The 27,547-nt window shown below is 36.6% G+C and overlaps 2 pseudogenes; both read left to right on the top strand.

Moving 5' to 3' along the window:
• Positions 1–1,562: 1,562 nt before the first annotated feature.
• On the top strand, positions 1,563–10,762 carry LOC149201148 (mitochondrial fission protein ELM1 pseudogene; annotated as a pseudogene).
• A 10,363-nt stretch (positions 10,763–21,125) lies between these two features.
• LOC149201147 (jasmonate-induced oxygenase 1 pseudogene) lies at positions 21,126–22,522 on the top strand (annotated as a pseudogene).
• The last annotated feature ends 5,025 nt before the right edge of the window (positions 22,523–27,547 follow it).

Raw genomic sequence — 27,547 nt, 5'->3', positions numbered from 1 at the left:
TCACTGTGTAAATATTTATAGGAGCCCTCTGCTGAGATATTGATATTATTCAAGAGATTAGGCACATTAGTTCTATATCTATTTCATCCATTGGTCTCCCAAATTAAAATAAATCCCAAAAACAATTATCTTAGATGCTCTACCATAATAACTGACCATTATTATCTCAGAGGTACAACATCATCTAGATACATCGGCCTGATTATGAGAGGCCCACAAAGCTGTGACTATTAGAGATACCATTCATAGACCTCACTGGTTTCTACGACGTATACACAAAATTTTTTAGAAGGGTAAAATCTAAATCTGGTATCAGAGTTGTTTCAACTTCAAAGGGTCGTCTTTGTTGCTAAGGGGTTTTGCCCGAGCCCATGGGAGATCTACAGAATCAATTCTTGCGGTGAAAGGATATGGGGATCAATGGAAAGATAAATACCAAGAAATTTAATGGTCATATTTTTGAGTTGTGGAAACTCAAGATGGAGGACCTTCTGGTGGATAAAGATCAGTGGATCGTGGTAGATCTAGGTACTAAATCATCGACAATGTCAAATGAAGACTGAGGAAAGTTGGAACAGAAGGCAAAGAGAATAATATGATAGTCTAACTCAAATTCAATATTATTTAATGTATCGGGGGAAGGTACGATGAAGGCTTTATGGGACAAGTTAAGGACATTGTACCAATCTAAGTCTCTATTGAACAAATTGTTCCTACGGAAAAAAATGTAAAACTTGAGGATGAAGGATGAATATTCATTGAAAAAGCATCTAAACGCCTTTAATAATATGGTATGTAAATTGTTATCTATTGATATTAAAATTTTAGATGAAGATAAGTGTATCATTTTGATGATCAAGAATGACGGGTTCTCAAGTATCTAGGGTTTCAGAAGAATGGTTCTATGCCGTCGCTGGCCCCAGAGATCAGCTATGTTCCGGATCTGCTTGGTGCCTGGCTGCTGGGATTTCAGAACTAGATTCATCTTTTTGGTTTTTGCCCGGTTCCTTTGCTGGAAAGGAGCCTCATGGATGGAATCAAAGTATTCAGGGGAAGGAGGAATTTTCTCCCTTTCTGGCTCAGGTCAGTTTTCTCACGGCGGATCTGGGCTCCACTCCTCAAAGCCTTGGGAAATTCGCTTCAAATCAACCTGTCCCTAACCTGCTTTGGGTATCTGCGTTATCATGCGCGAGTGTTTCGACCTGGCTAGGCAACAATGTTTGCGCCATTTGGAAAGAGATGAGGCTGACATTTCCTCTGCCCCCTTTCGGTCTGCTAAGGGAAGCCCAAATCACCGCTCTATGGCATTCTTTTACAGGCTTGGTTGACGCTCAAGTATGGGGTGGGAGATTGGGACCGGGTTCTGTGTGGACTGGGGCTCCCCTGTTCACATCCGGGCAGATGTGGGTGGCTAACATCTCGGCGGAGAAGACATTTATGCCCTGGACAACCCTCTCAGATACGAAGTTGGATGGCTTAGATCTGACAAGAATCGAGCCACCCCAGATTGCCATGTCCGGTTTCCAAATATTTGTAAAGATGCCAGCGACAAGGTTTCATATATGAAGAACAATATCGCCGATCAGACTGGCTACCCGGCTGAGGAACAACACCTTTTAAAAGAGGGCAGATCGCTGCAGGAATGCAGAACCATGCAAGAATACAACATCAAGCAAGGCTCTACAATCATTGTCAATATGAGATTACGAGGAGGAGCCGAAAACGCTGGAACTAGCTCGCAAAGCAAAGGGTCTTTTAAGGAAGCAGTGAAGGGCAAAGGAAAAAACCCCACAGCTGTCACTGAACCTCTAGGGCAGTACATTGTAGATCAAATGCCGGAGAGCTCATCTATCTCCATCGAAATACCAGAGGTAAATAATATATATTCAGATCTACAAAAAAATGTAGTTATTTGTAGATTTAATGGCTTTTGGCCTAGAACTGATGCATTGTATCAATGGATCCACTCGGTTTGGACAAAAAATTGCCAAATCTACCTATACCCTAAGGGATTTTTTATAGTATGTTTTGACACAGAAGAAGAAAAGGAAACAGTTCTCAACCAAGGGCCATGGTTCTGGGGCAGTGTTGGATTTTTTATTAACCCTTGGTTTCCTGATTTTGATGCCAACACCATGGTGGTATCAGGGATGCCAGTATGGGTTAGGATGCATAATCTTCCTTTACATTTTTGGCATTCAAAAGTTCTAATAGCAATTGGAAATACCTTGGGGAGAATGCTAAAGATAGACAGAGAGAGACATATAAAAGGAATTTTTACTTTTTCCAGAATATGTGTCGTGGTAGACCTCAGCTGAGAACTACCATAGAGCATCATCCTGAATTTCAATAATACACAATGGAAACAACCTTTGGACTATGAGAATACAACTTTCAGATGCCTGGGATGTCAACAAACAAGTCATCTGTACAATGCATGTCCAAGCCTCAACAAGAGCAAGCAACAACAAATGAAACCGAAAGGATGGCAGAACATAGACGCTGCATATTAGAAGGCAACTACAGCAAAGAAAGAAGAACAAAATACAGCAAAGGATAAAGATCAGGAAAATAAGGATAAGGAGATTAATGAGGAAAAGGAACAAGAGCTCCAGCTGGAAATAAGTGGTAATAAACGAAATCACAGTCCTGAAGGATCGGATTTAGATAAGGAGCAACCAATGAGTACAATGGAAAGCTAGCTTGCCGTTATTGACTCCACTCCCAACATGGATGGTTGGCGAAAAGTGGAGAACAAGAAGGGCAGGAAGTCTTAGGCCAGCTGGGTTTCTTTCTTGGGTTGCACTCCGGAAAATAGGAGCAACTCTTTCTTTTTCTGCTTTTAGGCAGGGATGTATATTGCGGGCTGTATGATCTACTTTCACACAGCCAAATATAATGCTTAATGCATATACTATGTAACTTTTTATTTTAATAAAAAGTTCGATTTTTCTCTTTAGAAAAAAAGGTGTATCATTTTGATTTATTCTCTACTAAATTCTTGGGATAGTTTGGTTGTTGCAATAGGTAGGAATACAACTACCTTGAATTGCGATGAAATATTCTCATCCTTGTTGTCGAAGGATATGAGATAGAAAGACATGGAGGGACAGAATGGAGATGTCTTGTCCCTAAAAGGACGGCCCCAGAACATAAACAAAAATAAGTCCTCGAGTGGGAGATATAAATCTAGGGGGATATCTAAATCTTCAGGAAAACTTGTAAAGGTGTGCTGGAAATGTGGAAAGGAAGGGAACTTCAAAAAGGATTGTAGATCTAAAGGTCCTTCAAAAGGAAAGGGCTTTGATAAATCTCTTTCTAGAGAGGGGAGAACCACCTCAGATGAAGGTGGGAATGTGTACTTGGATTCTTATTCAAGTACACATGTAGATCACGAAGCATGGTTGATTGACTCAGGTGCATCCTTTCACTTCACTCCCCATAGAGGTTGGTTCTATGAGTATGAGAAATATGATGGTGGTGATGTCTTCTTAGGGGATGACAGCAAGTCTAGAATCATCAAACATAGAAAATTCAAGCGGAAGCTGTAAGGTGGAAGGATTAGAAAACTTCTAAGTGTTCTGCATATTCCTAAGTTGGCACGAAACCTAATTTTTGTAAGCAATATGGACGAAGCAGGTGTAAAAATAGTATTCGAGAGAGATACTTGCAAGATGGTTTGGGAGAACTAGTATTGATGCGGGGAGTTCAGATTGAAATTTTTTACAAGCTTTCGGGTAACACTATTATCAATGGGTGAAATGGTTCTGTGGTTCCTCAAAGTGGAGTAGAAAATCTAGTGGTTTATGGAGAAAAGTTCATGCTATGGCATCAAAGTCCTGGACATATTTTAGAGAAGGGCCTTGGAGTACTACATTTTAATGGTATGGTAGAAGTTATGTCTAATTTCTCTATGGATATTTATTTCTCTAAACATTGTGTATATGGGAAGCAGAATCAGTTGAGTTTCCCCTCTACTGATAAGAGGGCAGAAGGGAGATTAGAGCTTGTGCATAGTGATGTGTTTGGACCTGTGTTAGTTCCATCACTAGGAAATACTATGTACTATGTATCATTTATATATGACTGCTCAAGGAATGCATGGATATATTTTCTTAGAAAGAAATGTGAATTCTTTGACAGGTTTAAAGAATTTAAGGCTCTCGTAGAAAACTATACAGTTAAGAAGATAAAAGTGTTGAAGATAGATAATGGTGGAGAGTTTTGCAAGAATGAATTTGAAGAGTTCTTTAAGAAGTGTGATGTAGCCTGACAGAAGACTATTCCATACACATCTCAACAAAATGGAGTTGTAGAAAGAATGAACAGGAAGTTTATGAAATAAGAAAGAAGCGGTGTCAGGTTAGGATAGGAATTCTGGGCAGAGGTGGTGGAGAATGCATATTACTTGCTCAATAAATTAGCTTCATCACCGTTGGAGGATAAGAATCCACATGAGGTTTGGACTAGTAAGAAACCCTCTCTCTCACATCTGAGGGTATTTCGCTGTGATGCATATGTACATGTTCCAAAGGAGAAAAGAACCAAGTCGGATAGTAAATCTAAAGGGCGCATATTTATTGGGTATAAGGATGGTTTAAAAGGTGATAAGCTTTGGAACCCATAAACAAGGAAGGTTGTATATTGCCGATATGTGGTGTTTAGAGAGGTGAAATATTCTATTAAACATGAAGTCCTACTAAAGGAACCTGAAAAGATAGAGTTTGAGCTAAAGAAGGAAGAATCAAACTCTACAATCGAAGTGGAATCAAAATATGAAGAGTAGCAAACTATAGCTGTGAGAAGATTTATTCGAGAAAGAAGGCAACCAGAAAGGTATAGTTCATCTGCTTTATGTTCAATTTTTTCTTTATCTATTATTGATGATGATCTTAGAACTATCAAGGAGGTAGTAGATTCAAAGGATGGAAAACTCTGGAAAGAGGCCATGGTTGATGGAATGGCATCTTTGAACAAAAATGAGGCATGAGATCTAGTGGAGTTGTCAGTTGGAAAAAAATCCATTGGAAGAGAATGGGTGTTTAAGAAGAAGATGAATGTGAAAGGGAAGCTAGAGAAATGCAAAGCTTGGTTGCCAACAAAAGGTTATTCCTAGGTGCCAGGAATTGATTTCGGTGATATTTTTTCTCCTATTCCCAAGGGAGCTTCTATTAGATTACTTTTATCTATTGTTGTTGCTTTTGATTTTGAGTTAGAATAGAAGGATATGAAGACAACATTTCTTCATGAGGATCTAGAAGAAGAGATATACAAGAAGCGATTGAAGACTTTATGGTGAATGGTAAGAAAAAACTGCTATGCAAGTTTAAAAAGTCTTTGTATGGGTTAAAACAATCACCAAGGATGTGGTATTAGAAATTTGATACATTTATATGGGGACTTGGCTTCACTAGAAGCAAAGCATGTCATTATGTGTATTTTAAGTTATTTGGTGAGTGTGTTATTTATCTGGTCTTGTATGTCGATGATTGTTGTTGATTAGAAATGACAAAGAAATTATCCAGGATTTGAAGACTCAATTATCCTCCAAATTTGATATGAAGGATCTCGGTGTTGCAAATTACATTTTGGGCATGGAAATTAAATAAGATTGGGCAAAGAGAAAGCTCCACTTAAACCAGATGAAGTATGTTGAGACAATACTGTAGAGGTTTAATATGAATGATAGTAAATTGGTGAAGGTTCCTACTCACGTAGGTGTAAATTTATTTGTTGAACTGTGTCCCAATACACAATAAGAGGAATAGGACATATGTTGTGTCTCATACACAAGTGCAGTTGGTAGCATGATGTATGCAATGTTTTGTACTAAACTAGACATTACACATATAGTGCGAGTATTGATCAGGTTTATATCAAAACTCGGGAAAGAGCATTGGAGAACAATGAAGCAGGTTTTTTAGGTATTTACGTGGAACTAGTGATTATGGTTTGTGCTACCAAGGAAGATAAGGATTGGACAAAGTTCTCGACAGTCATGGCCTTGTTAATGCAGACTGGGCTAGAGATATGGATGGAAGAAGTTATACCAATGGCTATGTGTTTAACCTGTTTGGAGGTGCAGTTAGTTGGATGAGCAAGAGAGAGTTTGTAGTGACAATTTCAACTACAGAGGAGTAATACATGTAATCCACTCATGTAAGCAGAGAAGAATTTTGGTTAGAGAGATTGTGTTCAAGTATGGGGTTAGTACAACTAGTTATAAGGATAGAATGTGATAGAAAAAGTGAAATTTTCTTAGTAAATACCATGCTTATCATTGAAAGACAAATCACATTGCTGTTCAGTATCACTTTGTGAGGGATATGATTGAGGACAAAAAGGTGTTGCTGGTAAAAGTGGACACTTTGAAGAATGTTGTAGATGCATTGATGAAATCTATCAGCGCTAAGATTTTTTCTTGGTGTAGAGAATCAATGGGAATTGTAAGGCTAAACTAATTACTAATCTCTCCTATGACCCACATTATGGAATCAAAACAAGAAGTGGGAGAATGTTGGGTGTGTGTTATATTCTTTCACAACTAGCCTCACATGCGAAGTGGGGGGTTAGAGGGGGGGCAACAACACCCCTTTAATTATGTAAGGCATAGTGGGGAGTCACAGGGGGAGCGATAGTGCCCTGGGATTTTTTTTTTTGAAAGTATATTAGGTGGGCAAACCTACCTATGGTTTTGTGTATGGGTTTTGCATATGGTTTTGGGAATAATGGTTTTCCTCCCATGGTATTTTGTAGATCCGGTTAAGGGAACTATGGTTATGTTATAATACATCGTTAATGAAATGGGGTTTATGAATTCTTTGATGTGTATATATATATGCTTTAACATTGAAAGGAATAAAATGAAAAATCAATTTCGTAGTATTGGTTTTGGGACCGAGGGGAAAATCTCTGTGTATATTTGTTTTGTGGTTAATGCTCTCACCATTGTTTACATTCTATTGTTAGAATTTGTATGCAAGTAATTTTTGTATTGGGTTAAAACCTTCACTAATATCATGAGTTCGAAATTTAAAATTGTCCCATACCATTAGACACCAACAACTCCCTTTGAGTTACTTCATTGTGAAGACTTAAATTCACTGTCCCTCAAAGTAGCTCATATGTGCTACCATACAACATGTCTACCATACTTGGCAATGGTGATAAGCAATTTATAGTAAATACATTTGTTTACATCTTATTCCTATCGATTTTTTATGCAAAGACTTGCTAAAATTATGGTGGGAAATATGTTATTTAATTTCTTGAAAACTTAAGAATAAAAAATCACTACACAAATATCTAAAAATAATGCATAAATATTACAACCACATCCATAAATTATGGAATAAAATATGTGCGAGAGTTATCTATATGAAATTATGTTATGTAAAGGATGCAATAAAACTTCAAATTATGGTCTAATAAATTGTTCTTTTAATAATATTGAAAAATAAATATTTATTTTACAAAGTTAAACATTATAAGTTGCGTTGGTCAATATTAAACTAATAGTCATCAACAAACAAATCTATTTCTAGAGTCATGCCACAATATAATAACAACCACCCACTATTAATATTGAGTATTTTTTATGGTGTTGAATCTATTCATGTTTTCAAAATAACATTTTAAACAATAAGAAATCACAATCCAACCATAGATTGTTTCGTTAGATTTTAAAAGAATAACCATTTTATCTATCACAATGAGAAAAAAAATTTACATTATTTTTCTCAATAAAAACTAGATATAAATTATGTTATTTAATATTGACATTGAAATATTTTATTTATGGTTGATGGTATGATATTTTTTGTTATTGATATTTTCTTGTTTTTAAATATCACATGTACACTTAATTTAGAACCAACCTAGATGTATTTTAACTCAGATCTATCAAACGCCCAGAGGGATCCAATCTCTCGAGGCACAAACTTCCTATTTGAGTGAAAAATTAAGGAAAGGTTTGCACCTCTAGAGATTTGATCCATCACGATGCTTGATAGATTCGAGTTAATATGGATCTCGGTTGGTTATATAATACTATAAAATATCTATATTTGTATCTGTGTGTCTCTTTCTTATTCCCTCTCTCTATCTCACCCCCAGAACATATACACTCTATCTCCATATTTATCTCTCTCACTCCCTCTGTCTTCCTCTCTACCTCTCACTATTCCCTTCCACCCTCCTCTATCTCTCACTCTCTCTCAATCGGTCCCTTGTTACTCCCTCTCTCTCTTTACCTTTTGTTAAACACACACAAAGCAAGAGTGTTCACTTATTATTAACAAATGATATACATAGTACATGGTGTGACCCTTGGATTCATATTCCAAGTGGTCTCTTGGACTCCTTTTGGTTTTTCAGCTTTGACACCAACCCTTAGAGGATTAGGTGTCCAACATTCCCCCCCTTAATTTGAAGGGTTATGTATGATTCCAAGAATAGAGTTGTAATACAAAACATGCAAAAATGCATGGAAGCACCAGGCTAAATGTGCTCTCTGAAATGTTGGTATAAAGGGCATGGTTTAAGGATGACCACCAACACTGGAACGCTTACTTCAGTTCCCAGAACTCTTCCAAGTCTGGCATGAAGCTCAAAGCTTCTGCTAGAGGAAGTGCTCCTGATGTTTTGAAGAGGGAAACCTTCAACCATGAAAGGGAGTTCTCACCCCACATAAAATGGAGAACCTCAACCTGAAAAGGGAGGTCTCAACCTGTGATGGTTTAAGGATGACAAACATCTTTGGAATGCTTAATGAAATTATTGGCACTCTTCCAAAGCTGGCAAGAAGCTGAAGTCTTCTGCTAGAGGAAGTGTCACCAATTCTTTGAAGAGGTGTTACAAACTGAAGCCATGCTCAGGGGCATATTTGTCTCTGGCTACAACTCTGAATTTGGTATGGTAGGTTGTGGCTCAAGATGGCTTGATGTGGCTTTGAAGTTTGTAGATGACCATCATTCCCCCCCCCTGTCAGATACAAGGTGAGATGGTGGAGAAAACTCAACTGCAAGATTGTTCAATACTCTGGAACAAGTTTTGACATATGACTGGAATATCTTCTTGGCTATTGATGCCCATTACCAAGAAGCATTCCATCCAAGATGAATCTTTGTTCTTGTAGGAGGTTTTTTTTTTAAGCATATGTTTGAAGAATGACTAGTTTTATGATAGTGCTTACATGGATGAAGATCAAAACAATGATTTTTCAGATGGCAAACTCGGTCATAGTGTTGGCATTTCCCAATCTGTTGTTGTTGTTGTGGAAGAGGAGCAGAATCTGGAATAGCTCCAGGTGAACTATCATAAAGTAATCTAACATTCTGAAACTAGATGGGCTTTGAATAATATCCAAGACCTATTTTGTGCTTATTATGGACAAGCTCTTCCCAAGGTCTGATGATGGGCTTAGGAAGTGCAAACTGAACTTCTGCATCTGCATGTACAACGGCTGCTTCATTGGGTACTAAATCTGAATGAACTTCAACAATATTGACTTGTTTCTGATGGGTATCTGTCTCAATGTTCTGAACAAAAATAGGTTGAGAATGATGAATCCACTGTTGTAATTCTTCCCGTTGTAGTTGAGATTCAATCTGTAAAAAATCAATTTGTTCTTGTGCATATTGTAGACAAGTCTGAATTTATGAGTGAGAGCCTTTGCTAATTTGGAATGTGTCATTTGAAGTATATTGTATCAGAGTTTTCAAGAACTCTAATACTTCACCAATTTGGGTCATTTTCTCCAATGTCAAATTTACACTTTAAAATTTGTTTACAACTATGAACCAATGTCACTGCAAAATATTCTCTACAAATGTGCACCAAACAACTAGTGTGCAATATCCCTTAATGCAGACAATACTATTGATTTCTCAAGTCTATTTTATCCATAAAGACAACAACATTTGTGCAACCATATAGCTCAAAGTTTACCCATATAATTCAACTCATCTTCAATGCAAAAATATAGACCAAGACACATGGTGAGCTCAATCAACATACAATATATTCGATGCTGAAATTAAGCATAAGTTTCAATGCAGAGAGTAATAATGGCTCGTGAAATTACAGAGAAAGAGGGACCATTGCTGGTTGTTGCGTCTAGTCGAGACACAGTTTCAATTGCGAGTACAATAAAAAGACTTACCCCCAAAATACATTTGTAATACAGATACAACACCTGAGGTGTCAGCTCAATCGATTTGACTTGGTGGTAACCCTTCACCATGATTTTCATGCTTTGACTCCTGTTGGATGGCAACATGTTCCTCGTTTTCTATGGAATTGGATAACTCCTAGAGAACCACCAGATAGAAAAGTGGTGCTTACACTTGGAGCTTTGCACCAAGCTGATTTTGCCACATTACGAATGGTTGCTGCATAGTGGCATGATGAATTAGCACAACTTCCAAAGCCATTGCTTGTTGTGAATATAGGGGGACCTACAAGACATTGTAAATATGGAACAGACCTTGTTGTGAATGTAATAGATGCTCTATATAAGGTTCTTGGTAAATGTGAGACTGCACGCATTTATTTCTAGAGAAGAATGCCTCTTCAGGTGTGTAACATAATGTGGAAAGAATTTGCTAGTCATCGAAAGGTCTATATTTGGGATGGCCAAGATCCAAACCCACAGATAGAGCACCTTCCGTGGGCTGATGCCTTTGTAGTCACAACATATTTGATGAGTATAGTAAGTGAAGCATGTAGTACTAGGAAGCTAGTGTATGTCATTGGAGCATAACGCCAATATACCACTTTTGCAAACACTTTCCACATGGTTTTAGGCCATGCAAAGAAAATTCAGCTTGTTTTGGTCGTTCAATAAAGTTTAACGCAGTAGCAGTCAATAAAATTTAATGCAACAACAACCATGTCATAGCATTAATACAGGTTTTGAGCCAAAAACTCACAACATCAATGCTAATCCATATCCATCATAAATTCAATGCAGAGAGATGAAACATATACCCAATGCATCGAGAGATATTTGCTGCCAACAGATGTAATTCGAACCATTCTATGTAGAGCTTTGAAACAACATCCAATACTTCTCTTCAAAAACTCAACACTCCATTTCTAGTCAACGACACTCCCTTTCTCGTCGAGAGCTCCATTCCAATGTAGTCAAATATCATGATCAACAACTAATATATTCTAGTGACATGAACAAAGATTTAATGTTTTGATTCATTGACTTTCACAAGAACTGATTCAATTCATTTCTCAGGACTTCAAATAAAATCACAGAAAATGCACCAGGAGTATGGACTTGGAATCAATGCATAGCTAAAATGCAGAGGTAATGTTTGAACTAGGAATGGAGAAAGAGCGCACAGCTTCCGTTGGTTTGCAGAAACAGGTCTGAGTGGAAGCATGAAATTGACAGAGAGTGTTAGAGTGTTGCATTGGTAGAGAGGGATAGGTCTCGCGATATTCCTCTTTGAAGTCGAAGTGGCGGGTCTGCTCACAATAGAGGAATGACAGAGCTAATAGAGGTAACAACTTTTATTGTAACAAATGCTCAGAAAGGTATAATCAGGAGGAGAGCATTGGTTTACAAAGGCCACAAAAATAGGTTGCTCACACTTGAGCAGGGCAGGAGATCGCATGCTCTGATACCATGTTAAACACACACATGGCAAATACAAATATGAAAGATAAGTAGGAGAGTTCAATTATTATTAATAATTGATATACATTTATAGTACATGGTGTGACCTTTGGATTCATATTCCAAGTGGTCTCTTGGACTCCTTTTCATTGTTCAGCTTCCACACCAAATCTTAGAGGATTAGGTGTCCAACACCTTTCTCCCTCTGTGTCTTTCTTCTTCCTTCCCTTTCTCTCTTTCTCTCTCTCCCTTTCTCTCCCACCTCGCTCTATCTCTCCCCCCCATCATTCTCTCTCTCTCTCTCTCTTTGTCCCCTCCATCTTTGTGCCTCCCTCTCTCTCTCTTTCTCTTCTCTCCCCACATCTTCTCTGTCATCCCTCCTCTCCTCTCTCCCTCTCTATCTCTCCATCTCTCCCTTCTTACTCCATCTCTTTCCACCTTTATCTCCCTATGTCTTCATTCTTTCCTCACTCGTTCTACCCCATCCTATCTCTTCTTTCCTCCATCTCCCACCACCCTCTCTCGTCTCCCCCCATCACTCTCTCTCTCTTTCTCTCTCTCCACCCTCCAACCTTTTCACTATCTCCCTCCCTCCCTCTCTCTTCCCTTCACTTTTCTTGTTGTCATGCCTAGATCCTTAGTTAACATGGACCTATGTTGGTTCTTAGTAATACTATTTGTATTATATAAATTTCACATCTTTAAATATAAAGGTATTATCATTTTTAGTTTTATTCAAACCTTAATTTAATTTCTATGGGAATATTTTTAGTAGTCATGAAGATAGAGGGTTTATATACATCTAAAAATTAATTATAACCCTTTTCCTATTAGATTCAGTTAAAAAAAGTTTTTGAGACATATTTTTGGTGATAATCACATCAAAATTATTTTTCCAACACGTTTGGAACCAACTAGTGTGGTTCATCATCACCACAAGATGAAGAATCAGATTTGTTAAATAGTGAGACAGATCGCTCCAACATCTAAAAAGAAAAGATTAATTTTGAATAGACAAAAAATTAGGGAAAAAATATTTACTTTCAATTTAAATAAATAACTAAAAAAAAAAACATGTTTCAAAAACTTGATATGGATCACATAAGCCTAAATTATAAAAAAAATGATATAAAATTAAATTAAAATAGAACAATTTTTATTGTAAAATCAGATTTAGTTTTTTGGCATGTGTTATTGATAAGCCATGGTTTTGTAACAAAGCCTATTTACAAGTTACTAATATCCATGGTAAAGTGGGGGTGAATATCGATGGTTAAGAATCTTGTTATATTGTTATAAAATATTTTGATTGTGAAATAGGTTATGATTGTTTAGAATGTGGTATTGATAAGCCATGGTATTAGCCCATGCTATTGTAGCAAAGTCTATTCACAAGTTCATAGTATCAATGACAAAGTGGTGGTGAATATCCATGACTATGAATCTTGTCATATTGAATAAAATATTTTGATTGTGAAATAAGTTATGTTTTTTGGGCTTGTGGTATTGTTAAGCCATGATATTGTAATGAAATCTATTTACAAGTTAACAATATCCATGGTACAGTGGGGATGAATATCTATGGTTAAGAATATTTTCATATTGTTATAAAATAGTTTGATTGTGAAATAAGTTATTTTTTTGGCATGCGTTATTGATAAGTATTGGCCCATGGTATTGTAACAAAGCCAAATTTCTACAAGTTACTATAAAGTGAGGGTGAATATCCATTAAGAATCTTGTCATATTGTTATAAAACATTTTGGTTTTGAAATGAGTTATGGTTTTTTAGATTACCATATTGATAAGACATGGTATTGGCTCATGGTAATGTAACAAAACTTATTCATAAGTTAATAACAAAACAAAATATAACAAATTGAATTGTATTATTTTTATTACTTTAACTTTTTATTATTAATTTAACCAATACTCACCAACCACTTCTGACTTATTATTATTTAATTAAACCAACATTTAGAATAGTTTACATACTTGCATTACATCTACACATCTACTCTAAGCACCTTTCACAATCACAAGTTAATAACAAAATCAAAATATAACAAATGGAATTTTATTATTTTTGTTATTTAACTTTTTTTATTAATTGAACCATCATTTACTTACCCCAATTACTTTTAACTTCTTATTATTATTATTATTTACGAAATTGGCTCCCAATTACTTTTAACTTATTATTATTATTTTTTTTACTTTTAACTTCTTATTATTGTTTTTTTAATGAAATGAGCTCTGCTGTCACGCAACCTTCTAACAGTTACAAATAATAGAAAGCCTTTTTTTTTTGGCCCGGCGGAGCCTTATCTATATCTATGCTTTCCACGTCGTTACGACAATGTACCTCCCGTTGAACGTGAAGCTGGAGACATCGGTTGCAATCTGCGTACGAAGTCACTTATTAATTCCAAAGTCACTTATTAATTCCGAAAATTTCAGGTTGTTCAAATGGAACTAGTTGTTGGAAATTTCTGGTAATTTCAAATAAATATTGTACAGAGGAAATACTCTGTTTGTGTGCCACACGATCTTTAACACAGGGAAGCTTCAAAAAATTTCTGAGAACAGAGATTTTTCACACCCATAATAAACTTGTATTGATTCATAAAAGGCCTGATACAATTTTCTTCCTCTGCTAGAGGGATTCACCAAGAATTTTCACCAAAACAAAATACTGTCTCTCTTTTACAAATGATTTTTACACTGCTGTGTAAAATCTTCATTCACATTTACTGCTGTAAAAGGAGCTTTTACATTTACTGTTGTAGAATAATTTTACATGGATTTACTGCTGTAAAAGAAATCCTTCACATTCACCCATGTGTGAAATTTTCATTACATTCAAGCGGCTGATCATTCACATTACATATTCAATTAAAAAAAAAAATACATTTGCGCTAGCACCATATATTTCATTTCAATGCATTTCAATGCGTATGCTTTACAATTTTTTGTTCGCACTGCTGTGCTCTCCTGGTTTGTTATTTGCTGCAGCTAAAACTCTCCTTCATCCCTGTGTGCAAAAAAAATACAAAAGTCAACACTTCGAAACAAAACATATCACTTACGATACATTACCCATACTTCCGTAAATTTAAAAAACAATAAAATTAAAAACATTTACCAACTTTTACCTATGACTATGACAGTGCATTAAATACATTAAATAAAAAACGATGGTAAAAACAAAACTAATGTTTTGGCAGGTTGAACAAGATCTATGTCCGTTGACCTGATCGGACGCAATTCGCACACCAAGCTCACACAAGCCAAACGATGCTTAATGTTCGGGGAATTGGTGGTTTCGGAGTTGTACACTGGATGCGTGGCAGCAACGGATTGTGTCGGAGGCCCTCTGATGAAAACAACCTTTTGCGAATGGTGGTGCGGGGAAGTCTGGGTGGTTTTGCCAAACGACACTGCAGTAAATGTGCGGTTGAAATTAATATTTCAACACTCCCCTTTAATTTCAACTGCTGGGTTATCAGTCATACCCAAACATTTCCTCAAAAATTCAAAGCTTTTCTGGTCCAATGGCTTTGTCAAAATGTCTGCAACCTGTTCCTGAGTCCTGCAATGTTCTAAGACAATTTCTCCATTGCTCAACAATTCCCTGATGTAATGAAACCTTGTGTCGATGTGTTTTGTTCTCTTATGAAACACCGAATTCTTGGATAATGCAATAGCTGATCTATTGTCACAAAAAAACATCGTTGCTTTTGCCTGCTCTTGGCCTAAGCTCCTCAACATTCTTCTCATCCAAACTGCTTGACATGTTGCTGTTGTAGCTGTCACATATTCTGCTTCTACTATAGACAATGCTACAATGGACTGCTTCTTAGAAGCCCATGAAATGGCTCGTGAACCCATGTGAAAAACATAACCGGATGTGCTTTTCCGATCATCTACACTTCCAGCCCAATCACTATTAGTGTATCCAACCAAATCTGAATGTTCTGAGACATTATATAAGATGCCAAAACTTTTAGTACCTTTAACATACCTTAGAATCCTTTTTGTTGTCTGCCAATGTGCTTCCTTTGGCTTCTCCATGAATCTGAAAATTAAACTAACAACAAACATTATGTCAGGCCTAGTTGCAGTTAAATACATTAGGCTGCCAACAATACTCTTGTACAAACTAGGATCAAAATCCTTGTTGCTATCCTCTCTGCTGAGTTTTAATCCCATTACTGTGGGAGTGATCGCTGCTTGTGAGATAAAAATTCCTTTTTCATTTTGATCTACTTCTATTCCTAAGAAGTATCTCAACAAACCCATGTCAGTCATTTCAAATTCCTCTTTCATCACTGTTTTGAAATTTTCAATGAGGTAGTCATCATTCCCTGTAAAAATTACATCATCAACATATAACACAACAATTAGTATTTTACCATCCTTTTCTTTGATGTAGACGGTGGGTTCTCCGTCGCATTTCGCAAATCCATTCTCCAGTAGATAGGAATCTATCCTATTGTACCATGCTCTTGGCGCTTGCTTCAGCCCATAAAGAGCTTTCTTCAATTTGCACACTTTGTGCTCTTCACCTTTCTTCTCATAGCCTAGAGGTTGTTCAATGTAAACCTCTTCCATTAACACTCCGTTTAGGAATGCTGACTTCACATCCATTTGATAAACTTTCCACTTTTTTTGAGCTACTATGGACAACACTGCTCTCACGGTTTCCATTCTTGCAACTGGTGCGAAAGTTTCCTCATAATCTCTTCCATATTGCTGCTTGTATCCCTTGACAACCAGCCTTGCCTTGTGCCTTTCTATCTTGCCTTCAGCATTGCACTTGGTCTTGTAGACCCATTTAACTCCTATGACCTCTTTACCTTTTGGTAGCTCTACCAAATCCCATGTTTTGTTCTCTCTATGGCATTCACCTCCTCATACATAGCTTCTATCCATTTCCTATCCTTAATAGCATCTTCGAAATGAATAGGGTCATCAACATGACAATACAAAGCAAACAAGGAATTCATACCTTCATCATAAAATCACTTAAGTTTCTGAATTTCTTACCTCTTTTATTTGGTGTGCAAGTGCTTGAAGATGCACTTGAATTTCCTCGTGGTGTGCTTGGAGAAGCACTTTCATTTATCCTCAAGGGTGTTCCTTGCTGTCCTTGTGTTGGCGCTGCTGTTTGGGGATGTATTTCAGCCACCTCCTCATCATCTTCATCATGAGACAAACAATTTTTAACATTCATTGTTTTCTCTATGCTTCCATCCCAAGCTTCCTCTTCAATGAACTGAACATCTCTGCTGACAAAAAACTTCTTGGTGGATGGGATATACAACCTGTAAGCTTTGGATTCCTCACTATATCCAATGAAAATATATTTCTCCCCTTTGTTGTCCAACTTCTTCCTTAGCTGATCTAGAATGTGTGCATAAGCCACACATCCAAAAAATTTCATGTGTGTGACTCCTTGCTTTCTCCCACTCCATGCTTCTTCCGACACTTTGTTCATCACTGCTTTTGTAGGACACCTATTTAAAATATATACTGCACAATGTACAACTTCAGCCCAATAATCATTTGGCAAATGCTTTGCCTTCAACATGCTCCTCGCCATATCCATGATGGTCCTGTTCTTCCTTTCAGCAACTCCATTTTGCTGTGGGGTGTACCTAGCTGTAAACTGTTTATGAATTCCATTTTCTCTACAAAACCTTAGGAATTCTTTGGAGATGTACTCACCTCCTCTGTCAGTTCTCAAAACTTTGATATGCAGCCCGCTTTGGTTTTCCACAAGTGCCTTGAAATTCCGGAATTTTTCAAACACTTCACTATTGTTCTTAAGAAAATAAACCCATGTATTTCTGGTAAAATCATCAATGAATGTTAGAAAATATTGGCTGCCTGCTAAAGATGGAGTTTGCATTGGTCCACATAAGTCTGAGTGGACAATCTCTAAGGGTGCTTTTGCTCTTATGCTTTTCCCTGATGGAAAACTTTCTCTGTGTTGTTTACCCAATATGCAACCTTCACAAAGGCTGTCCGGTTTCTCTATCAATGGTAATCCTCTTACCATTCCTTTTCTGCTCAACGAATTAAGACCTCCAAAGTTGAGATGCCCAAATCTCAAGTGCCACAACCAATTTTCATCCTTTGGTACACTTTGGAAAGCCTCTTGGGTAACTGCAGCAATTACATCTTTGTTTTTCAAATCTGCCCTGATTCTAAGAGGGAACATCCTGTTCCTTGTCATCCTCACTTCAGCAATGCATCGATTTTTGGGTGCTCTATCCATGATAGTGCACACATCATTCACAAAGAAAACATTGTACCCCTTATGGACAAGCTGTCCAATACTCAAGAGGTTACACCTCATTCCAGGGACATAGTAGACATCTACTATGGTTTTCCTTTCACCCTTATTTGTAAATATTTTGACTTCTCCTTTTCCCTTAACAGAAATTTTGCTATCAGTCCCAAGTGTGACTTCTGATTTCACACTCTGATCCAAGTTTGAAAGTAGGGCTATGTTTCCTGTCATATGGTTACTACAATCGGAATCTAAAAACCATATATCTTCATTGTTTGTTTCAGCCATGTTACAAGCTAAAAACACATTATCTTGACTGATGTTTTCTCTAGTGACATTTGCATTTGGTCTGTTACTCATATCATGCTATTTCTTCCTACATTCATTGGCATAATGCCCATATTTTTTACAATAATAACATTGGACATTGGATTTTTCATACCTTTGTCCTTGAGCATGATGTTGTCCTCTTTGTTGACTGCTACCTTGGCCTTGGTTCTGATTTGGATTGTTGCCCCTTCCTTGAGCATTTGCTGGACTGTTCCTTCCACCTCTGTTCTGGCTTCTGCCTCTTCCTCTCTTGTTTCCTCTGCCTTGAACTCTTCCTTTTCCAAAGGACACCTGGGTCTTGAAGGCTTGCTCTAGAGATGAGTTTTCATTTCTACTCAACCTCTGCTCATGTGTTATCAATGATGCATGTAGCTCATCAACTGACAAGTTTGAGAGATCCTTTGTCTCCTCTATGGTGGTGACAATCACATCAAACTTTGAGGGTAAGATCCTCAATATTTTCTCAACAATCCTCCTTTCTTCAAGAGTTTCTCCATGAGTCCTTATTTGTGTGACCAGACCAATCACATGTGTGAAGAATGAGTCAATGTTGTCTGACTCCTTCATGTTCAGATTCTCAAAATCTTTCCTCAGCAATTGTAGTTTTGTTGTCTTCACTTTCTCCATGCCTTGATAGGTTGTCTTGAGAGTTTGCCATATTTCTTTGGATGTCTTAGCTGCTGCTATCCTTGGAAACACACTCTGGTCCACTGCTTGATACAACAATACACGGGCTTTTGAATCCTTTTTCCTATTACTCTTCAATAGATCCTTCTCTCCCTGAGTTAATCTATTAAACTGATTTTCATCTGCTGGTTCTTCAAAACCATCCTCAACTAATTCCCATAAATCTTGAGAAGCAAACAGGGCAGTCATGGTTATTGCCCAATAGTCATAGTTTTTCCCATTAAACTGTGGGAGCTGGGTGTTAAACATACCCATGCTAGTGCTTGTGCTAGCCATTCCTTGCATTCTCAGATGTGCTTCTAAATCCTTGACTGTATATTTAAAACACTGATTGTTTCTTTAGTAGTAACACAAAAAAAACTTTGAGGAATACCTGGGTTCTTTTGCCTGAGACTTCACTTTGCTGGAGAGGATTTACTGCTGCAACAAAGGGACCTTCCTTCAGCTTCTTTACACCTTCAAAGAGCCTGGATACGCTCTGATACCATGTTGGAAATTTCTGGTAATTTCAAACAAATATTGAACAGAGGAAATACTCTGTTTGTGTGCCACAGGATCTTTAACACAGGGAAGCTTCAAAAAATTTCTGAGAACAAAGATTTTTCACACCCATAATAAACTTGTATTGATTCATAAAAGGCCTGATACAATTCTCTTCCTCTGCTAGAGGGATTCACCAAGAATTTTCACCAAAACAAAATACTGTCTCTCTTTTACAAATGATTTTTACACTGCTGTGTAAAATCTTCATTCACATTTACTGCTGTAAAAGGAGCTTTTACATTTACTGTTGTAGAATAATTTTACATGGATTTACTGTTGTAAAAGAAATCCTTCACATTCACCCCTGTGTGAAATTTTCATTACATTCAAGCGGCTGATCATTCACATTACATATTCAATTAAAAAAAAATACATTTGCGCTAGCACCATACATTTCATTTCAATGCATTTCAATGCATATGCTTTACAATTTTTTGTTCGCACTGCTGTGCTCTCCTAGTTTGTTAAAACTCTCCTTCATCCCAGTGTGCAAAAAAAATACAAAAGTCAACACTTCAAAACAAAACATATCACTTACGATACCTTACCCATACTTCCGTAAATTTAAAAAACAATAAAATTAAAAACGTTTACCAACTTTTACCTATGACTATGACAGTGCATTAAATACATTAAATAAAAAACGACGGTTAAAACAAAACTAATGTTCTGGCAGGTTGAACAAGATCTATATCCGTTGCCCTTGCCCTGATCGGACGCAATTCGCACACCAAGTTCACACAAGCCAAACGATGTTTAATGTATGGGGAATTGGTGGTTTCGGAGTTGTACAGTCGACGCGTGGCAGCAACGGATTGTGTCGGAGACCCTCTGACCAAAACAACCTTTTGCGAATGGTGGTGCGGGGAAGTTTGGGTGGTTTTGCCAAACCACGCTGCAGTAAATGTGCGGTTGAAATTAATATTTCAACACTAGTTTGATTATATCCGCATTTCTGGTTTGATTATATACGCATTTTTTAATGTATAAAGAAAGTTGAAGCAGTCTTAAGTTAGGGATGATAAAAGATTATATTTTTGCTTAATATTTTTAGGATCATCGATGTGAGGCTTAGCTTTCATCGCTTTGACTTAATTAAATATGTATTACCTCTATAGAATCATGAAAGAATGCAAAGTTTCCGATTTCCATGTATTATTTCCTTACATGGCATGTGATACCTCAAATAACATGTGATGATATATGGGAGATTCCCATGCAAACTGACTGCACTGACCACTCAACGCTATCAATAACTTATGTCTCCAGAACGACCACGAGGCCATGTTACACACTTAGAAATTCTATTATCTCGAGGGCACGTAGTCGTCACTCTTCATGAGGTAAGTCAGTTTTTGAGTGGCTGATTATGATGGCTAGTCGACATTCTCCCCTTTTGGTACAACGTCACGTTTTCCCATGCTTTTTCTTGAGCTTAATAATCCCCCGGTTTGGTTGTATTATTTTAACATCTTGTGCTCAAATTCCTCGCTTCGGGCATATATACGACCTCTGAGATGGCAAGGGAGAGAATGCGGTAGATATCTATTTGTGAGATTACAGACTGCTAGCAGTCCCTTGGCTATTTATATTGTTCAGCACTTTGATCAGTTGTGTTCTGGACATTGCCATCCAATGGAGTGGCCTGAGACAATAACCAGAGTCCAATGTATTTCGGAGAGCGGCATTGAATGCTTGCCATCCAGATACATCAGGCCTGATCACGAGAGGCCCCCGAAGTTGCGGCTGTTAGCAGAGGAGATACCCATCATAGACCTCGCTGATCTCTACGACGAACGTCGGAATAAGACCATGGAAGACAGATCAGATGCATGTAGAGAGTGGGGATTCTTTCAAGTTATTAACCATGGAGTTTCTGCGAAACTTCTCATGTCCGTACGTGAGGTGTCGAGAGAGTTCTTTTGTCTGCCGTTGGAGGAGAAGCAGAAACACGCCAACGATCCTGGGACTTACGTTGGATACGGTAGTCGAACTGGTGTGCAGAAAGGTGCGATTCTCGACTGGGGGGATTACTATTATCCACAACTACTTGCCTCTCTCCATACGAGAGGAGGACAGATGGCCATCCAAACCGGATGAATACAGGTGATGCAGGAACTCCCTTTCCATTCAACGTTGCATTTTTATTCTTCGTTTACACTCAAAATTCCACTTGCATGCATCTATATGGAGTCAATGGAGCATCATTTACAAGTTTCACTTTGGAATCTATATAGTTCTTTATTTTTATCCTAATTCTGAGAGTGGAAGTGATGTTTATCGGTTGGGTTGCAAGATAAAACAGGAAGTGTTCCTTTTCTCTTGTTTGTGTAGCTACTCTGGAAATTTCATTATTGCTTCTTTGTGTCGACATCACAGGAGTATAATGAAGGAGTACTGCGAAGGAACGCTGCAACTCTGTAACACCTTGCTGTCTGTGTTTTGGGAAAACCTGGGCCTGCCTCCGGACCATCCAAATGAAGCTTTTGGAGGCGAGGAGGGAATTGGGATTTCTGTTCGAGTCAACTATTATCCCGTATGCCCACAACCAGAATTGACTTATGGGCTGTCCCCTCACTCCGATCCTGGAGGAATAACCGTTCTGCTTCAGGATGATGTCGTGGGCCTCCAAGTTCGCAAAGGCGACTATTAGGTGGCTGTGCGCCCTGTCGTTGATGCTTTGACGATAAACCTAGGCGACCAGATGGAGGTCAGTATTTCGATCACTTTTTTCATTCACCCGTCAAAATCCGCCGATTGTCATAGTTCTTTCTATTTCTTTCTTCGCGCAGATATTGGCAAACGGAATTTACAAAAGTGTGGAACACAGCTGCCTTGTGAACTCGAAAAAGGAACGAATGTCGATCGCGGTTTTCTGTAACCCTAATGGAGACAAGGAAATCGGACCTCTAAAGGAGCTGATTGATGATTCCAACCCGCCGAGATACCGAAAGATGAAGTTCAATGACTACAGGATGTTCATTCGAACAAGTGGGCCTAAAGGAAAGAGTTACCTGAAGTCGAACATATAATTTCGATGAAGCAGCCGAATTATAAGTTCAAACATCCTGTGACATGCATATCTGTAATCCAAACATAGAATAATCACGCACAAATTCAATCAGTTTGTGCATAGTATTGCTGAACTACATAATACCCGCGGATTGCCCGCATAAAATAAGCGTTGCCCACTTTGTATTTGGAATTTCTATATACATCTTATGAATTGTTTAATCTAGTCTGTTGTCTAAAGATGCAGTTACATATACCGATGCAAGTTTTATTGTGATTTGGATGTATGTATATTTCAGCGTAAAATAATATTTGTGAGCGGGTCTTCTTGGAGACACACGTGAATACCCGCTTTGGCATTTAAATCCGAATCCTTGTTCACATATCATAATTTAGGAATACACGAAGCATAAGTATCCAAATAATGGATACAACAAAAATATAATCCAGAACAAATATAATCCAATATAATGGAGACAACAAAAATAGAGGCTTGCCCAGCAGGCTTGGGACCATCAACGCTGAAGGCCTGAGGCAATAATATTGATATCACAATCGCTTTTAAAACATTTCCCGCAAAGTTTGCCTCTACTTACACTGATTTAAACGATTGTTTTACATAATGGGTTTTCAAATATTGGAAGATGATAAGAAGAGGGAGCAGTTTGTTGGTTTAAAAAAAAAAACTATGATCACCTCTCTTTTAAATATATAAGAAATATTAATTATATATAAGTAAAATGACGGTCTAAGTATGATATATTTTAAAATTTGGATTAAATAGGTGAAATCTTTTAGGGTAAAATATTTATTTTAAATGTTTTAAATGAGTTCTTGATTTCATATATGTATTTAGATTGTGGAGAATTTAAAACTTAATGTGGTAAGTTTAACAAATCTCTCTCACTGTTATATATTTTGGAGTTTTTTTAAAGCAAAGTAAATTTTTTGGGGTCCAATATTCATTTTAGATGTTTTAAATTAGATTGTGGAGAATAAATCTCTGTCAGAAAATATAACAAATCCCTACCAAATAACACAAGAAAATATACCTGAAAACCTTCCAATGCCTAACTTGAACATAGAAATTATAAATAAAACCTTTCAAAACTATTTATAAATTAACATTTACCTAATACATATTTTTTTCCTTTAAACAAATCACACATAGTAATAAAAATTATTAATCTAATAGATTTAAACCAACCTTGTCTTAGTTTTTCTAGTCTAAGATCAATTTATGCTAGCATATTTCTTATATCTAGTTATGTCCCTATCAAATTATTTTTTTAGTCATTTTTTATTGTTATGAAATGAATTTCGAATAAAGTAATTTTTTGGATTTATTATCAAATAGTAAAAAGATTATTTATGTATATTAATTAATAACTTAATCATATGTATTGGGTAATGGATAGACATTGTGCTTTTTTAAGGCACTCCTTGATGTGAAGTCACTGCTTTAATTGCTCTCCTCATGGGTGATGTATTCTTGCCAAGCTTAACAAAAAAAATTAACGTAATCACATGAAAAATTAAACATTGTTTTTTTTATTGCAAATCAGTTAAATACACTTGAAAGAAAAAAATATTTCTTAAAAGCAATTATTTATAATTATTGTTAAAAATGGAAATATCAATAATCTTTTCTACTTCAACTTTTAACTCAAAATGATAAATTTAAATTTTATTTACACAAGGATTTCTTTTTCTATAAAGAAGGAATTGTATTTTTCAAAAGTATTACTTTCTATTATTACTATTAAAATTTACCTATCAGAAAATTAACAATATTTTCTTAAAAAAATTATTATATATATATATATATATATATACAAGTTAATTAGGATAACATTATCTAATTCTATATGTGTTAAAAATGGAAGACAAAGATATTATTCAATAAATTGAGTAGCTCTTAGGTGAGGGCTTCACCTAGAGACTGCCTCTGGTAGAATGCTCTACATGCTCGTCATTACAAATCATGAATATATAGTTTACACAAATATAGAGAAGTTAGAAAACTACCTAAGAAGTATGAACTAAATCCTAATGTGAGGCATATGCATAACCAAGGAACCGACTCTCTCTTAAAATACATTTCTCCATTATCTTCAACACTCCCCCTTAATGGAGAAAGGGTTCACAAGAACCCCTAACATCTCCCTAAATAAATCAAACTTAATTCTTCCAAGAGGCTTAGTAAAAATATTTTTAGCATTGTCACCAGTATTATAATATTCAATATGGATTTCCTTTGACTGAACCTTCTCCTTAACAAAGTGAAAATTTGTATCAATATGCTTTGTGCTTTTATAAAACACTTGAGTATTTTCAAGTTTGATTGAGCTCTGGTTATCACGTCTTTCAATAATTGCATATTTTTGTTCTTCTCCATCATCCTGAAGAAATCTCCTCGACCAATCTACCTCACATGTTGCTGCACTCATTGCTTGATACTCCGCTTCTGCTTAAGACAAGGATACAATTTTCTCTGTCTTTCCATTCCATGCAATGACCCCAGAATAAATGTTGAATGCATAGCCTGTTATGGATCATCGGTCATCTAGATTTCTGGCCCAGTCTAATTTTGAAATACCTTTCAATCTACCATCAAATGAATCAGTATATTTAATACCAAAGTCTAAGGTTCCTTGAAGATACCTTAAGATGCCTTTTGCTGCAACCCAATGATTCTCAAGAGGCGTTGACATGAATTCGTTCAATACACTGATGTTGCTTTGAATTGATCCATTCTAAACTTTTTCGACAGACTCCTCACATACTTTCCTTGAGATATAAAAGTCTTGCCATAATCCCTCCAGACTTCAAGACCCAAACAATAGTGTAACTCTCCGATTTATTTGATCTCAAAAAGATGTGGCATCGTCTCTTTGATTTCTTTACTTAGTCCATTAGCATTTCTTGTAATGATAAGATCCTCTACATATAAAGAAATAAAAAAAAAATTCCCCTTTTCATCAAACATAGTATATAGATTAGGGTCATTCTTCCTTCTTTTATAACTATGTTGTAGGAAAAATTACTAGATTTTATCATACCATGACCTCGGAGCCTGTTTTAGTCCATACAATTCTTTCTTCAATCTACAGATTAAATATTCCTCCCCCTGTTTAACAAACCCTTCAGGTTGCATTAAATAAACTTCTTCTTTTAATTCCCCATTTAAGAATGCAGACTTCACATTTGGTAGCTAAAGCAATTAATATTTTGATTGTGTTTAATAAAGCTATAGGGGTGAACGTTTCCTCATAGTGTATGCCTTCTTTTTGCAAGTACCCCTTTGCAACTAGCCTAACTTTATATTTGTCTATACTCTCATCTGCTTTAAATTTAGGCTTGTATAAACATTTGCAACATATGGTTTGCTTCCCTTCAGGTCGTTTAACTAGATCCCAAGTTTAGTTTTTAAGAATTGAATCATATTCCTCTTCCATGGCTTCCCTCCATTCATTATATTGACTTGCTTATTTATAATTAGAGGGTTCGACAATATTTAACATACTAGTTATAAGAGCATGATCCCTATATCTTGTTGGCAACTGAATTTGCCTACCTGATCTCCTAAGTGCTGGACTGGCTTCAAATCTGTTCTAATCATCCCTTGGTGGACATGGCCTACTACTTGCATATGTACCATCCACTTCTTCCTTTTCTGTTGTTGATGATGATGATGATGATGATGATGATGTTGCTCTTTCTCATGGTTGTCCCTATCATCACTTCCATCTCCCACCATAAAAGGTATGTGCCAATCCTCATTGCTTCTTTCATGGCTTCCATCATCAACCTACTCATGGAATACCACATCTCTACTTGCAAACACTTTATGAGTAGAGGGATTAAACAAATTATAAGTTTTAAACTCTGTGCAGTACCGAACAAAAATGCATTTAACGGCCTTTGAATTTAGTTTCTTCCTATCCTCTTTTGGAACATGAGAAAAAGCTTTGGAGACAAAAACTCTTAAATGATTAATTGCAGTCTTAAAGCCTAATAAAGCTTCGAATTGAGTTTTAAAATCAAGATTTTTTGTTGGACTCCTATTATTCAAATATATTGTAGTATTTATTGGTTCTGCCCAAAATCCATCAGATAGATTCTTACCTTTTAACATGCTTCGAGCACACTCAGCAAGGGTTATGTTCTTCATCTTTGCAACCCCATCATATTGAGGAGTGTCGGGAATTTTGAATTGATGAACTATCCCATGGTACTTTCAATATTTAATGAAACCACCCTTCTTGTATTCTCCCCCTTGATTTGAGCGTAGAATTTCGATGAATTTTCCTGTCTGTTTTTCAATCGTGCTTCTGAACTCTTTAAAATATTTAGAAGTATGATTCTTCTTTTTGAGCAAAAATACCCAAGTAAATCTCAAGCAATCATCAACAAACAATAAGAAATAATAGGCACATCCTAATGACCTTGTTTGCATTGGCCCACACAAATCAGTGTGCACAATTTCTTGTATATCTCTCTTCTTTCTATTTAAATTTGTAGGAAACTCATCTCTATGCATCTTCCCAAGAGAACATGCTTCACAATCAACATGAATATTCTTTAAAACAAGAACACCATTGACCATACCTCATTTCTAAAGTAGCGGCATGTCATTTAAATTGAGATGACCGAATCTTTGATGCCATAAGTCTTCTGCACTCATAACTAATGAGGTCAAAGCTTGCTGTGGTGCACTTCTTACATTCAGCTTATACAATCTTGCCACTTGAATACCTGATGCAATTGGCTTCATGTGATCCAACAGATCTTTAATAACATAATAAGCCTTAAAAAAATCTACCTTAAGGTTCCGATCTGTTATCATAGAAACATAGAATAGGTTATTTTTTATTCAAAGTACATACATTACATTTTCAATATGTCTAATATTTCCATTAGGAAAAATGACACAAACATTACCATACCCTTTGATCTGGTACCCTCTATCATCACCAAGATAGATATTTGCACCACTGCAGGTTTCTTTAAAATTCCAAAACCAATCTCTCTTACTTGTCATG

The sequence above is a fragment of the Pinus tabuliformis genome, chromosome 2_1, assembly GCF_031772625.1.
Source record: "Pinus tabuliformis cultivar Carrire ecotype Pingquan chromosome 2_1, CPIR1, whole genome shotgun sequence".
In the NCBI taxonomy this organism is placed as follows: Eukaryota; Viridiplantae; Streptophyta; class Pinopsida; order Pinales; family Pinaceae; genus Pinus; species Pinus tabuliformis.
Note: the sequence above shows the minus strand (reverse complement) of the source record. Positions and strands in the feature narration are given on the sequence as shown.